The sequence below is a fragment of the Triticum dicoccoides genome, chromosome 1B, assembly GCF_002162155.2.
Source record: "Triticum dicoccoides isolate Atlit2015 ecotype Zavitan chromosome 1B, WEW_v2.0, whole genome shotgun sequence".
Classification (NCBI taxonomy): Eukaryota; Viridiplantae; Streptophyta; class Magnoliopsida; order Poales; family Poaceae; genus Triticum; species Triticum dicoccoides.
In genome coordinates, this window is record NC_041381.1 from 667,298,874 (window position 1) to 667,311,269 (window position 12,396).

The 12,396-nt window shown below is 44.8% G+C and overlaps 1 non-coding gene and 1 pseudogene across 1 annotated transcript; one reads left to right on the forward strand and one right to left on the reverse strand.

Annotated features, from left to right (window-relative positions):
* Positions 1-3,137: 3,137 nt before the first annotated feature.
* On the reverse strand, positions 3,138-3,208 carry TRNAC-GCA. The gene has a single exon. It is a non-coding gene; the product is annotated as a tRNA-Cys (tRNA).
* A 2,938-nt stretch (positions 3,209-6,146) lies between these two features.
* On the forward strand, positions 6,147-10,694 carry LOC119349519 (annotated as a pseudogene).
* The last annotated feature ends 1,702 nt before the right edge of the window (positions 10,695-12,396 follow it).

Sequence of the window (12,396 nt, forward strand, 5' to 3'; positions counted from 1 at the left end):
CTTGGCGATACGGACATGTAGATCTCCTACCATTGTAACCGACTCTATGTAACCCTAGCCCTCTCCGGTGTCTATATAAACCGGATGGCTCTAGTCCGTAGGACAACAACCATTACAATCATACCATAGGCTAGCTTCTAGGGTTTAGCCTCCTCGATCTCGTGGTAGATCCACTCTTGTAAACATCCACAATATCAATATCAATCAAGCAGGACGTAGGGTTTTACCTCCATCAAGAGGGCCCGAACCTGGGTAAAACATCGTGTCCCTTGTCTCCTGTTACCATCCGCCTAGACGCACAGTTCGGGACCCCCTACCCGAGATCCGCCGGTTTTGACACCGACAGGCTTCATTTGTGTTATTGGTGGCAGCCTCAACGTTTTCAACCTCCACTTGTTGAGCTGGAGGGTCTGGCACAGGCACGTTCACTTCAGGAACAGCTTCTTCAGTGATGGGGGAGTACGGACACGTTCTTCTTGATGTTCGTCATCGGCTGATGCAGCCGGATTGTCTTCAGCAGCTTGGGCTTCAGACACGGAGACATTCACAGTTGGAGTGGCTTCTGAAAACACCTGACGTGCAACAGATGGTGGTGCACTTCTCCTTCTGGAACGCTCGGAAGAGGGACTTGAGGCATTGGTCCTTTGCGAAGCCTTTGTAGGATAGGCGACGCCTTTGGTGATGGAGTTGGCTGGGCCTCATCCTCTTCAACTTGCATAGATGGTGTGACTTGTTGTTGTTGGGGAGTACTGGGGGAGTCTTGTTGTTGCGGGCGATCAGCCCATGATGCATCCTGAGTAATTGGCGTCAGAGGACGACCAATGCTGATGATTTCGCTGTTCGTGAGAATAGGCGATGATACCATGTTGTGTTCAATCTGAGGAAGAACTTCATCATCTTCAACATTGTCATGGTGACCAATGTCTTCAGCAGTGATGGGATCAACTGCTGGAATCTCTTGAGCTTCATGAGCCTCTGTGGAAGCAGGCTCATGAACAATCATTTGTAGTTCTTGGTTTGCAGATGCAGGGCGAACCACTGAGATAGGTTCAACAACAAGGGGCTCTGTGGGTGCAGTCCGATTCTTCTTGATCTTGCGCTTCTTCTTGGAGGGAGCAACATTAGAGGCTTCTTGGGTTTTCCTTTTTCTGGCTTCAGCCTCTGCAGCCCTCGTATTCTTTTGTTCTAAAGCGGTTGACATGGCCTTTGGCTTCGAGCCAGTCATGCTGCTTGGGAAGACTATGCGAGGTTCATCCTTCCTCGAAGGTGCAGGTTGGACAGTTGATAGCTTCTTCTTCTTTGCAGCCATTCTGGGGTCAATGCCAGGACGACCAAGAGCCTTGCGCTTCTCAGCCTCATTGTAGGCTAGCACACACTTGTCGGCCAGACTCTTCATGCGCTCACGAGAGCCTCTAGCTTCTTCACGCTTCTTGTGAAAAGCTTCTTTTAGCTTGTGCAGCATGATCTTTAAGTTTTTGACATCTTGCACGCTGAGCTTGGCCACATGCTTCTTGAACTGAGCCTTTTCATAGTCGATCTTGTGCTTCAGTTCGACGATGCACTGAGCAATAGCTAGCTCAGAAGCAATAGCGCCATTGAAGGAGACGCTGAGGCCAATGGGAAGTTGCAAATCATCAAAGCTGAGATTTGGTGTGTCAAACCACTCATCAATGAAGTTATGGATGATTGCCACGTCAAAGAGAGGAAAATTATTGAAGATCTCTGCTTCTTCCTTGCTCTTGATCAGTTGCTCAAGAGTATCATCTAGGAGATCGTCATCGCTGGACAGATCAATGTGCTCTTCACGCAGAATGGCAGCAGGAGTCAATGTCTGATCAATACTCTTGATGATTTTATTTTTCTTCTCTGTCTTCTTGGAGATGCGTGATAGATCTTCAGACTACACACAGTCTTCAGGAGGTGCAGTGGCCAGTGGCTTTGCACATGAAGCTTTTGGAGGTGCACCTGATGTTGAAGCCTTAGTTTTCTTTAGCTTCTGCGGCCTTGGAGGAGGAGCCGATAAACACCTACTCTTAAGAGTTCAGTAGGCTTCAGTGAATGATTGCTTTCTGTATGAGCCTCTTGTGATTGGGCTCTTGTGGGCGGATTACCCGATCTGTACTCATCTTCCAACAAAGAGGAGAAGACATAACCAGAAGAATTGTGAGAAATAAGTTAATTTATCAAGTTGAGGCATTTCGATTTGGATTTCAAATAAGAAAGAAAAGACTCCTGCGCCCTCGAGAGCATTCTCTTTCACTTGCATTTCTTCCTGAAGTTGGCTCGAAGTCCTGTCCAGCCTTGATTTTCCCAGTTATTACTCGAGCGCGCTGAGGCAACTCTGAACTAAGCTCAGGGGAGGGGTAGTAGGTATGCTTCAAACCCTCCGGCACCTTGAAGAACGATGGCACTAGATCGGGAAAGATGAATGACCAATGAGGACAGGACAATGGGGGAAGTTGGTAATAGAGAATCCTCCCTTCTTCTTTGCTTTCTTGCCTGAAAAAATCCAAAACTAACCATTGGAACCTCATGGGCTACCGAGTTAGGAGATTCATTTTCTTTATTACTTTTACTTTTTTTTACTAAGTTATTCTAAAAGATAAGAGCTAACCGACCATCCTGATTGAATGTTTGAGTACTCGGAGTCTCTCGTAAGTATGGAAAGAAAGTCTCTTCTTTCCACAACTCCTAAATTTCCCATCAGCCTATCCAATCTAATTCCAGACAGAGTCAGTAGACCTTACTTTAGTGTAGGTAGTGTTAGATAATTAGGAAGTCTTGATAGTCTTTCGTATAATCTCTTCTTCAATCCTAGGAGCAAAAAAGGAATGTCCTTTAGGGACCTTTGGATAAAAAGATTTCCGACCTCTTACTTTCGTAGTTATGAATTGCGGAATAGAATCAATTATGAAATTCATAAGTATATATCCCTCATCCCTATTGGTATCGGTTTGGGCCACTACCCAGAACCCTGCCAGAGCCCTATTTTTAAGAAGAAATTGACAGTCTTTTTTAGAACTAGAACTATGGTAAAATCCAGTATCAACAGGCCTAGTTCTTTTCTTTGCTTATGCAGGGCAAGAATTTGTCGAGTTCAATCAGTACAATAAGAAATCCTAAGTATTTTTTTGGTCAGGCGACACCCAGATTTGAACTGGGGATAAAGGATTTGCAGTCCCCTGCCTTACCGCTTGGCCATGCCGCCAAATCCGATCCAAAATAGAGCAAAAGCTTATTCATCCACATTATTTTACTAATTTTTATTCGTAGGAGGGGATTATTAAACCCTTTTTGATTTTTTTAGATCGTTGAATCCCTTTGTACTTATCCCTTTCCAATCCCTTTTAATAAATTCATTCCTGTTTTTTATTGGACCCAGTTTTATTCTCTTCGATTGATTGTATCTCAAAACACACATTGCTTAAATACCTTCTCTTTCTATTGAAAAGAGAAAGGATTTCCAGTCACAGCAAATTTAGGAAAAATTGGAACCATTAACTATATTATTTGTTATTATTTGTTATTTTTATAAATTCTATTTGTTAGTAGTGAACGGTTCTAAAATGGGTATTGTATCCCAAATAGTGTTTCCTTAATGGCATAACAAAATCAAATTGATTTACGGCTAATCAGTATCAATTAAAAAAAAGAGAATTATGATATTGATATAGTGTGACCTGACCCCTGTTGCTCCAAGTGAAATTCTTTCTAGGGTTCTTAAAGATATTCTCCATTTTTTCCCTTTCCCTACAATAAAGTATAGTCTAAAGGCTAGCACGCACCATTCCTCGCTTATGATAATCTAAGGCCAAAAAGAAAGAAGGCTCACACCATAATAATACATACCCTTTTTCCTCGATCGTCAAGGTCGTGGATTTGGATCGATTTCTGTTTTACGGGCTTCATACATTGTTAAGAAAAGTACTCGACATTGGAGAGCATCACGTTCTGGCCACACACAAAAGAAGTCGGTGGAAGGTATGGAATTTCTTGGCTGAAGGTCAGAAAGAAAGCAATCGCCAGTGCTCTCGGTTCCAGCAACGAGTCTTTTCTCTGAGAATTAAGGAAAACAAACTAACCTTGTCTGTCTATGTTCACCTTGACATGAAAGACTCTTTTCCTAACCTGACTGTTCTACCTGGCTAGTTCACTTCACTTTTCGAGGGATCCTGGATTGGAGTTCACTTGTCTATGAGTGTCCGAACAGCTTCAGATCCTTCCAAGGCGCAGGGGTTCTCTCTCCATTCACTTTGAGCTGGGTTTCTTGTGATCTTTTTAGTAGTTTTTCCGTCCCATTTTTTGGTAAATTAAGTCTTACACAGCTGTCCCCAAGGATGTCCATTCCATTCGGCAGGGACTCCATCTCGCATTCGATCTCCCTCCTTTCCCTGAAAGAGTCGAGGTCTCTCTGGACTTCTCTTTTGCCTCTCTACCAGATTCAGAAAAAGGGAGGAAGAGGGCCTCTCGACGGGAGTGATTCCCCGAAAAGAGATCGTTCCCAGCATCCTCGAGTTCCTAGTCAAACTCACCTTCATCCACCTTTCATGGACTGGCGCGGGCAAGCGCCGATGTCTGGAGCAGGAGATGGAAGCTTGGGTTGAGGAGGCTGTCAACGAGTCATCAAAGGCGATAGATTGGTTATATTCGGATTCGTTTGATTTTGATTTTCTTTTTTTTGGTTGTGAGAGGTCTGAGTCCACAGCTGGGGTAGAGGCGTCAGATGACAATTGAAGTAGGGGTCTGCCTCTTTCAAAGGGAAGCAAGAGTCTCATAGGGAAGGAGATCCTGCACAGACCAATCCCAATCAGGAAGAGAGTCTTGTTGTCAATGAAAGCAATTTTTCTATGTCACATATCTGCCTATCTCGTGTTGTGAGCTATAAAGTACCCACCAGGGGGGTGGACCAAGAAAGAGGCAGGCGATTGGGTCCTTCCCATCCTCTGTGATGTCAGTCTCTTTGTCATTCTTTCACCCTTGCTGAGTAGCGAAGTGAGCATACTCAAGATCCAATTCATCAATCATTTGAGTTGGTACGAACATAGGAATCCAGACTCCGCTTGATTCGATCTTCAGTTTCGACCTTCATCAATCAGGAAAAAGAAGAAGGACCCACTTATTCCACTCGGAGAGACCGAACCAGGCAACAAAAAAAAGAAAAACTGAAGGAAGTTCTCTTTCCATTCCAACTAAACTAAGTGAAAAAAGGGGGAGAGCAAAACAGAAACACAGGAACAAAGAAACTATGTCCAAACCAACGAGTCCTTTGGTCGACTCTAAAGAATGTATCGGGAGTTGGGAGTTAGCCGTCTCATAGGAGTGATAGCTGGGTTTTTCACGGAGTTTCTTCGTACGATTGAAAAAAAGAGTGCTCTAGGTCAGAGAAAACAAGAAGAAGATTGTTCACCAGTCTGTCTCCCAACCTCTTTAAAGCAGCTACCTACCGTGATCTGTTCTTGGGACAGCATTGGCACCCCCGTTTGCTGGATCTTCTAGGCACTCTAAAGCGCTTCCACGAGAGACAGATGGACTTTGAGTTATAGATGGAGAAGAGCCTTTAGAGGATCAAGAGTGATTCCTCAATAAAACAAATGGGATTTTGAGGGAGGGCTGAACGCGATGTACTGAAGGGTTCGCTTTCGCTGATCGGCGCCAGTCTTTCCTGCTGTGAATTTCCCAGGTCGGGAGGGGCCCTTTCCTTCTACCTTACTGAACCCATTCACCAATGATTGGATCACTCAAAGCTAAAGACCAATTCCTTCCTTTTAGGTGGTCTAGGTGGCTGGGATACTATGCCCTTCTTTTTAGAGGCTCAAAGACGAGTTCTTTGAAGGAAGCAAAAGAACCCATGTGTCTCGGATGAAGTCTACCCTCTTTTTGTGCCGGGAAGAAGAATGAGATCCAACTCAAAGTCAAGGAAAGCGGCCTAGACCACTGACTTTTGATGGAAGGCTTCTGAACATGGATTGGTCTGATAAAGCCAATTTTTCGGCGAATCAAATATTTTCTGAGAGCACTAGACCTTCTCTCTTTCAGGATTGATTCCCACTCACTGCCTGATAGCAGGCTTGGCCCATGAGACCTATTGTCTTATTGTACTGGCTCACTTCACTACTTTGGAGTATGGGTTTTTCCCCTTTTTGGTTCGCAAACGCTCTAACCCATCGAGAAGCTCCATCCAAATTGGAGTTGATGTGAGCACTTCCCCAGAGGCAGAGGCTTTTTCTACAAAAGGGTGGGAGCATAAAATGTAGGTGAGTCAATTGCGTGTGGCCTTCAAGTATTTCGTATTGTAACAATATTAGATCGGCATCCAAACAAAGGTGCATGTACGGTTCCTAAGGGATACAATTTTGTCCTAATCATCGAGAAAGATGAAATAAGTTGATAGCGCGATCTCGTACTAACACATACTCTCTAAATATTTCAGAACTTGCATGCGGCCTTCAAGCCACAACCGCGGTATGAGTTCTGATCTCAGACTTTGGTTTGGGGGCTGCTGGCCCCTTCGCGTCGACAAGGAAACTGTGGACGACAATGGGTTTAGAATTCGAATAAAACGAAGACCCTATCGAACAAATAGAGGAAAGGGCGGAAAGGGGAAAAAGTAAAGTCTAAGCGACATATGGCACGAAAAGGAAATCCAATTTCGGTAAGACTTGATCTGAATCGTAGTTCAGATCCAAGTCGGTTCAGTGAGGGCGAGCGCGAAAGTCACCGAATGGGTTCGGTCCGTCTTTTCCTGATCTTTGTTTGTCCCCCCAAAAAAGGCGTGAGAGGACGTTGCAGATGTCCGGGACGGACACGACTTCTTCTAACGCTAGAAGACCACAGGAAGAAACCCGGGACCAGAGCATGTCGTGAAAGACGCACACGGGGCGGGCGTGCTTCGACCGTGTCTCCGGGGCACAGTTGAATGTAGATATCATGAACGCGAGGATAAGGATACCAGGCCGAGAAACCCGGGCAAGTACTCCCCTAATATGCCGATCGCTAGCGCATCCAGGGCCCCGGCGCCCAGCTCTGCTGGAGAGGCCGTTACTGATCTGAAAAGTGCGTCTGCGGTTCGGATAGACTGATTCTGCGAACGCCTAGCCCCAGGAATCAATAAAAAAACAAGTGCTAAGTTTCATTTCAGATCAGTGAATAAACCAAAAAAGAGACCTTTCTCGCTCGACGCCACACTATGCTCCGCTTCAACAAATGAGAGTTTTCGGTGGAACCGGTGAACCACGCGAGCTGGTTAGATGCGTGGGGCAGAGGGCTCGTAGTACCTGATAGCGCAGCTATGCAGTGGAAGGGAAGGAGCCTAAATCGACCCCCTTCTTTCTTTTTTATTCAAAGACACAAAAGCAAGCACAAAAGAGATTGGACTCTCGGATGAGACTAAGCAGCTACCGTTCCAACGCGCCCCTGACCCTATCTTGATTCAAACCGAAAACCCTCTCTAAGGTGGAGCCTAGTTGAAGCTGTCATTCAAAGAATAAATGGGAATCCAAATCCACTTTTAGGGATATAGATGAAGTCTCGCTCAGTAAAGAGAGTTGTAGATTCGTAGAAGAGGATCAGAGTACGCGCGCTACAAAAGGCAGCTAGCCAATGAAAGTAAGTGGAAAGAATATAGTACTTTTGTACTGACCCCTCCGGGGCCCCCGGTTGTTTTGGCGCGCCCTACCCCAACGTTAGACTATTGCCTTTTTAGCCTACGCTTGCTGCTTGCAGCATGGATTCGATAGATCTATCGAATCCATGCTTCCCCCGCCCCGAAGCGAGACTCTATCCAGATCTCAAAGAATAACGAGCTAGGCGGCCGACGGGCAAAGAAAGGGGGCGGGGCGTTTACTTGAAAATGACAACCGCCTGTTCCAGCAGCGGGGGCCTTGCACGAAAGCAAACCTACGATTAAGTAGCAGTTGCTTTCGCTGATGGGCCCAGTGAGGGGGGGCATTGTCCCTCAGTTCTTACCAACCTCAGGTGTGTACATCTAACTTATTATCTTCTTTTTTCATGCAAGCCTGACCTCAGCTGTCCATTTCTTATTCATTCAGGGCGCCCCTAGTGGACTTGGCGGTGCTCCTTTCTCAAACCAGAACAACTCTGAACGTTAGGGAAAATAAGGGAAGACCACCTGAGCGAACCGACCGAAGGGACTTTACTTATCCGAACCGAACGTTAGCGGCTTAAGCTAAGCCTATCACGAGCTGCGTTGCTGCTTGATCGGCGGGGAGGAAGATCTCAAAGTATGGGGCAAAGGATCAAGCGCTTTGACTTTGCTTTGTCCCCCGGGATCCACCACAGGTTGGGTTTGAGAGCCGTGTGATGGGTGACTATCTAGCACGGTTCAGAGAGCACGTGTATGTAGTCTGCGCTGGTGAATGGAAGCCCCCGCCGCAAAAAAGAAGCGGCTCTTCCCACGGCTCTGTCACCATTGACTCTATTTATTATTATGGTAAATCATTGTATCAAGATGTCAATCTTAGATCTTATTTTAGTTCGATACGTCCACCTACGAAACTCGCCCTTGGCTTTCGTCTCGGTAGGTGTATTATTCTACATTTTCCCAAAAGGACATTCATTCATTTCTTTCTTCCCGGGCGATCACCACGACTAAAACGAAAACAAGACAAGAAATCAAGACCCGTACTACAGGAAAAGGGCTGGTGGCCGACATTTGGGAAAGTCGGGCCGATCGGGTGTCTTCATTCAAGCGAGGGTACAGAGGAAGAACGAAACAAAGTGAGAGGCCGGGGGCAGAGAAAAGAGTCGAGTCGATTGACCGGGAGAAGCAAAACGAAATCCGGATTTGGCCGAAAAAGATGCAACGTTATGGATACCATGACCGATCACCATCGAGAAAGAAGAATTTTGATAAATCACTTCGGGTGAGCGGGGCCTTCAAGCGGCCTCAATACGCCGGGGTTGTAAATGACATACCTTTCCTTATGGGAAATGCCGCCTCCTTACTAAAAAGGAATAGAATCAAGTTATTTTTACCAAAGAAGTCCCGCTCTGACGGCCCGACGAGTCATCTACTAAAAGGGACCCTCCCCGCTGTGCGCCCCTCCTTGAATTATTCGGTCATGCAATACTTTTTAATACTAAGAATAAAATGCATTTCGACCCCGTCCTAGTTCTCAATCATTTCGTGGCACCGGGTGTGGCTGAACCATCTACGATGGGGGGAGCGAAGGGAGGAAGCTTAGATAAGAGAATACGCTCTCGCATTGCTTTTTTTTTAGAAAGCTCTACCAGCGAGAAAAAGTGTTTGGCCCGAGCCAAAAAGAGGTTGATCCACTTCATTCGCCAAGCGAATGATCTTCGCTTCGCGGGAACAACAAAAACCACCATATCGCTCTTTCCTTTCTTCGGTGCTACCTTCTTTTTTCCAAGGGATGGGGTTGGGGTGTATAATAACCCTTTTTTTGAGTATGCCCGGAAACAACTCCTAGCTCAATTTAGGATCAAATGTAGGAACCTCATGGGTAAGGATAAGGTAATGGAATTGATAGAGAAATTCATAGACCTAGGTAGGATAGGAAAATTGATAAAGGGAATAGAGATGATGATAGAGATCATACTGAGAAAGAGGATAATTCCGTACGGGTACAACTCTTATTTGAACGAAGTGCAAAAAATGCGATCTTTTTTGTCTAATAGAACAAACACTAATACCTTAATTGAGTCGGTAAAGATCAAATCTGTTTATCAAAGTGCTTCTCTGATTGCTCAAGACATCTCTTTTCAACTGAGGAACAATCCAATCTCATTTCGTTCCATTTTTAGTAAAATAGTGAAGGATATTCCATTAATAATGCCAAAAGGGGTGGAGGGGATATGTATTTGTTGTTCTGGTCGATTAGGGGGTGCGGAAATAGCTAGAACTGAATGCGGAAAGTATGGAAAAACATCTTGTAATGTATTTAACCAGAAAATCGATTATGCTCCTGCGGAAGTATCTACTCGTAACGGAATTTCAGGTGTCAAAGTGCGGATCTCATATAGTCAAAATAAGAAGGGACGTGCTATATCCGAAACGTACGAAATATAGTAAATATTTTAAATGCAGATGTAGTAGGGGTCGCGAACCGGATGGTACACAACTTGGTTTTGGAAGATATGGCACCAAAAGTTGTAGAGCTGGTCGTCTTTCATATCGAGCCATTGAAGCAGCGCGTCGGGCTACAATCGGAAAATTCCATCGTGCTATGAGCGGACAATTCCGAAGAAATTGTAAGATATGGGTAAGAGTTCTCGCAGATCTTCCTATTACGGGGAAACCCGCAGAAGTTCGAATGGGAAGAGGAAAAGGAAATCCGACGGGTTGGATTGCTCGTGTGTCCACGGGACAAATCCCATTTGAAATGGATGGTGTGAGTTTGTCAAATGCTCGACAAGCCGCTAGATTAGCGGCGCATAAACCATGTTCGTCAACCAAGTTTGTTCAGTGGTCGTAACGTAATTGGTTAGTGGGGAAAAACCGGGCCGGGACTCAAAAGAATTTGGCGAAGTGTTTGTTCCTGAACGAGGGAAGTGGAAAGACAAAGAGGGATAGGGAGCTCGCCTCCTTCTTTTTTGTAATCGCCGAAATTGTACGACGACCCTTCTTGTTCCAGGCATACGACCCTGAGACGTGACGGTGTCACTTTTCCGGCCCGGTAAAGTGACAGTGATATAAATAAGAATAAGAAAGAGAAGCGTGACGTTGTCGTGTTGTCAGCAATCAAATTATCGTAAATAGATAGTACGGTTGCGTTGTTTCAATTTCTGTTCGTACTCTGATTGCTGTGGCTGCAGCTCGATCTTGGCAAATCTCTCAAATGGATGTCAAAAATGATTTCCTTCATGGTGATCTACATGAGTTTTTTCTATATGCAGCCACCTCTGGGTATTGAAGTTCCTGATGGTCATGTTTGTCGCCTTCGAAAGGCCCTCTATGGGAAAAAAGCAACCACCTCGTGCTTGGTTTGAGCGGTTCAGCTCTGTGGTTCAAGCTGCTGGTTTCTCTTCTAGTGAGCATGACCCTGCACTTTTCACTCATACATCTGACCGCGGTCGTACCTTGCTTCTTCTCTATGTTGATGATATGTTGATCACTGGAGATGATCAGAAGTACATTGCTTTTGTTAATAAAAAGTTGAGTGAGCAATTCAAGATGTCAGATTGATTTTCTCTCCGTTATTTTCTGGGAATTGAGGTTGATAAAACTAATGATGGTTACTATCTCTCTCAGCATCGCTATACTCAGGATTTGATCTCACGCTCAGGTCTTACTGATACACACACTGCCGCTACACCCATGGAGCTCCATCTACAATTGCGCCCTAGTGATGGTACTCCTCTTGAGGGATACCACTCGCTATCGTCATCTTGTAGGCAGCCTTGTGTACCTCACTGTGACCCGGCCTGACATTGCTCATGCAGTCCACATTGTCAGTCAGTTTGTCAGTGGTTACTTGAGGGAGATGCAAATACTTCATTCTTCCATAGTGCTGCCAATGGAAGACACATAAAATGTAATATTGCTTCTTTGGAACATGAAGCAAATGTTATACAAGATGAGAAAGAGTTGCAAGAACACATTTCTAGTTACTATAAGAGACTATTTGGTTCAGAGGACAGGGGGGACATATCTCTTGGTGGAAGCCCCTTGGTCAACAGAGCACATGCTATCAGAACTAGACAATGAAGAGTTGACTAAGCCTTTCACTATGGAGGTTTTAGAGTTAGTAGTTAAAGAGATGAAAACCAATACAGCTCCTGGCCCAGATGGCTTACCAGTAATCTTTTAGAAACATTTTTGGGAGATGGTTAAAGAGATGGTCAAAAGAATGCTTGATAGCCCGCATGCTGAGGAGTTGCAACTTAGAAGACTTAATTATGGGGTGGTTACTCTGATTCCTAAAACGAAAGATGCTGCAACTATCAAGCAATATCGGCCAATATGTTTATATTATGTTTGTTATAAAATTGTGACTAAAGTACTGACAAATAGGCTTGAGAGAGTTGCAGATAAGGTGGTGAGTAAGAGTCAGACGACATTTATGAAAAACGGAAATATTTTAGATGGGGTGGTCACTATCCATGAGGTGTTTCATGAGCTTAGGAGGACTAAACAAGAGGGGGTCATACTAAAGCTAGACTTTGAAAAAGCATATGACAGGGTGAATTGGGATTTTCTACAAGAGGTTTTGCTTAAAAAGGGTTTTCTTTAGTGAGAAGTGGAGAGGTTGGATTAAACAAGTGGTAGAAGGAGGTGCAGTGAGTATCAATATTAATGGAGAGGTTGGCCCATATTTTAAGAGCTACAAAAGATTTTTGCAGGGTGATCTCACCTCTTCTTTTGAATTTGGTGGTGGTCACAGAAAAGGGGGTCACTCAAGTGTACGGCATTCTTTG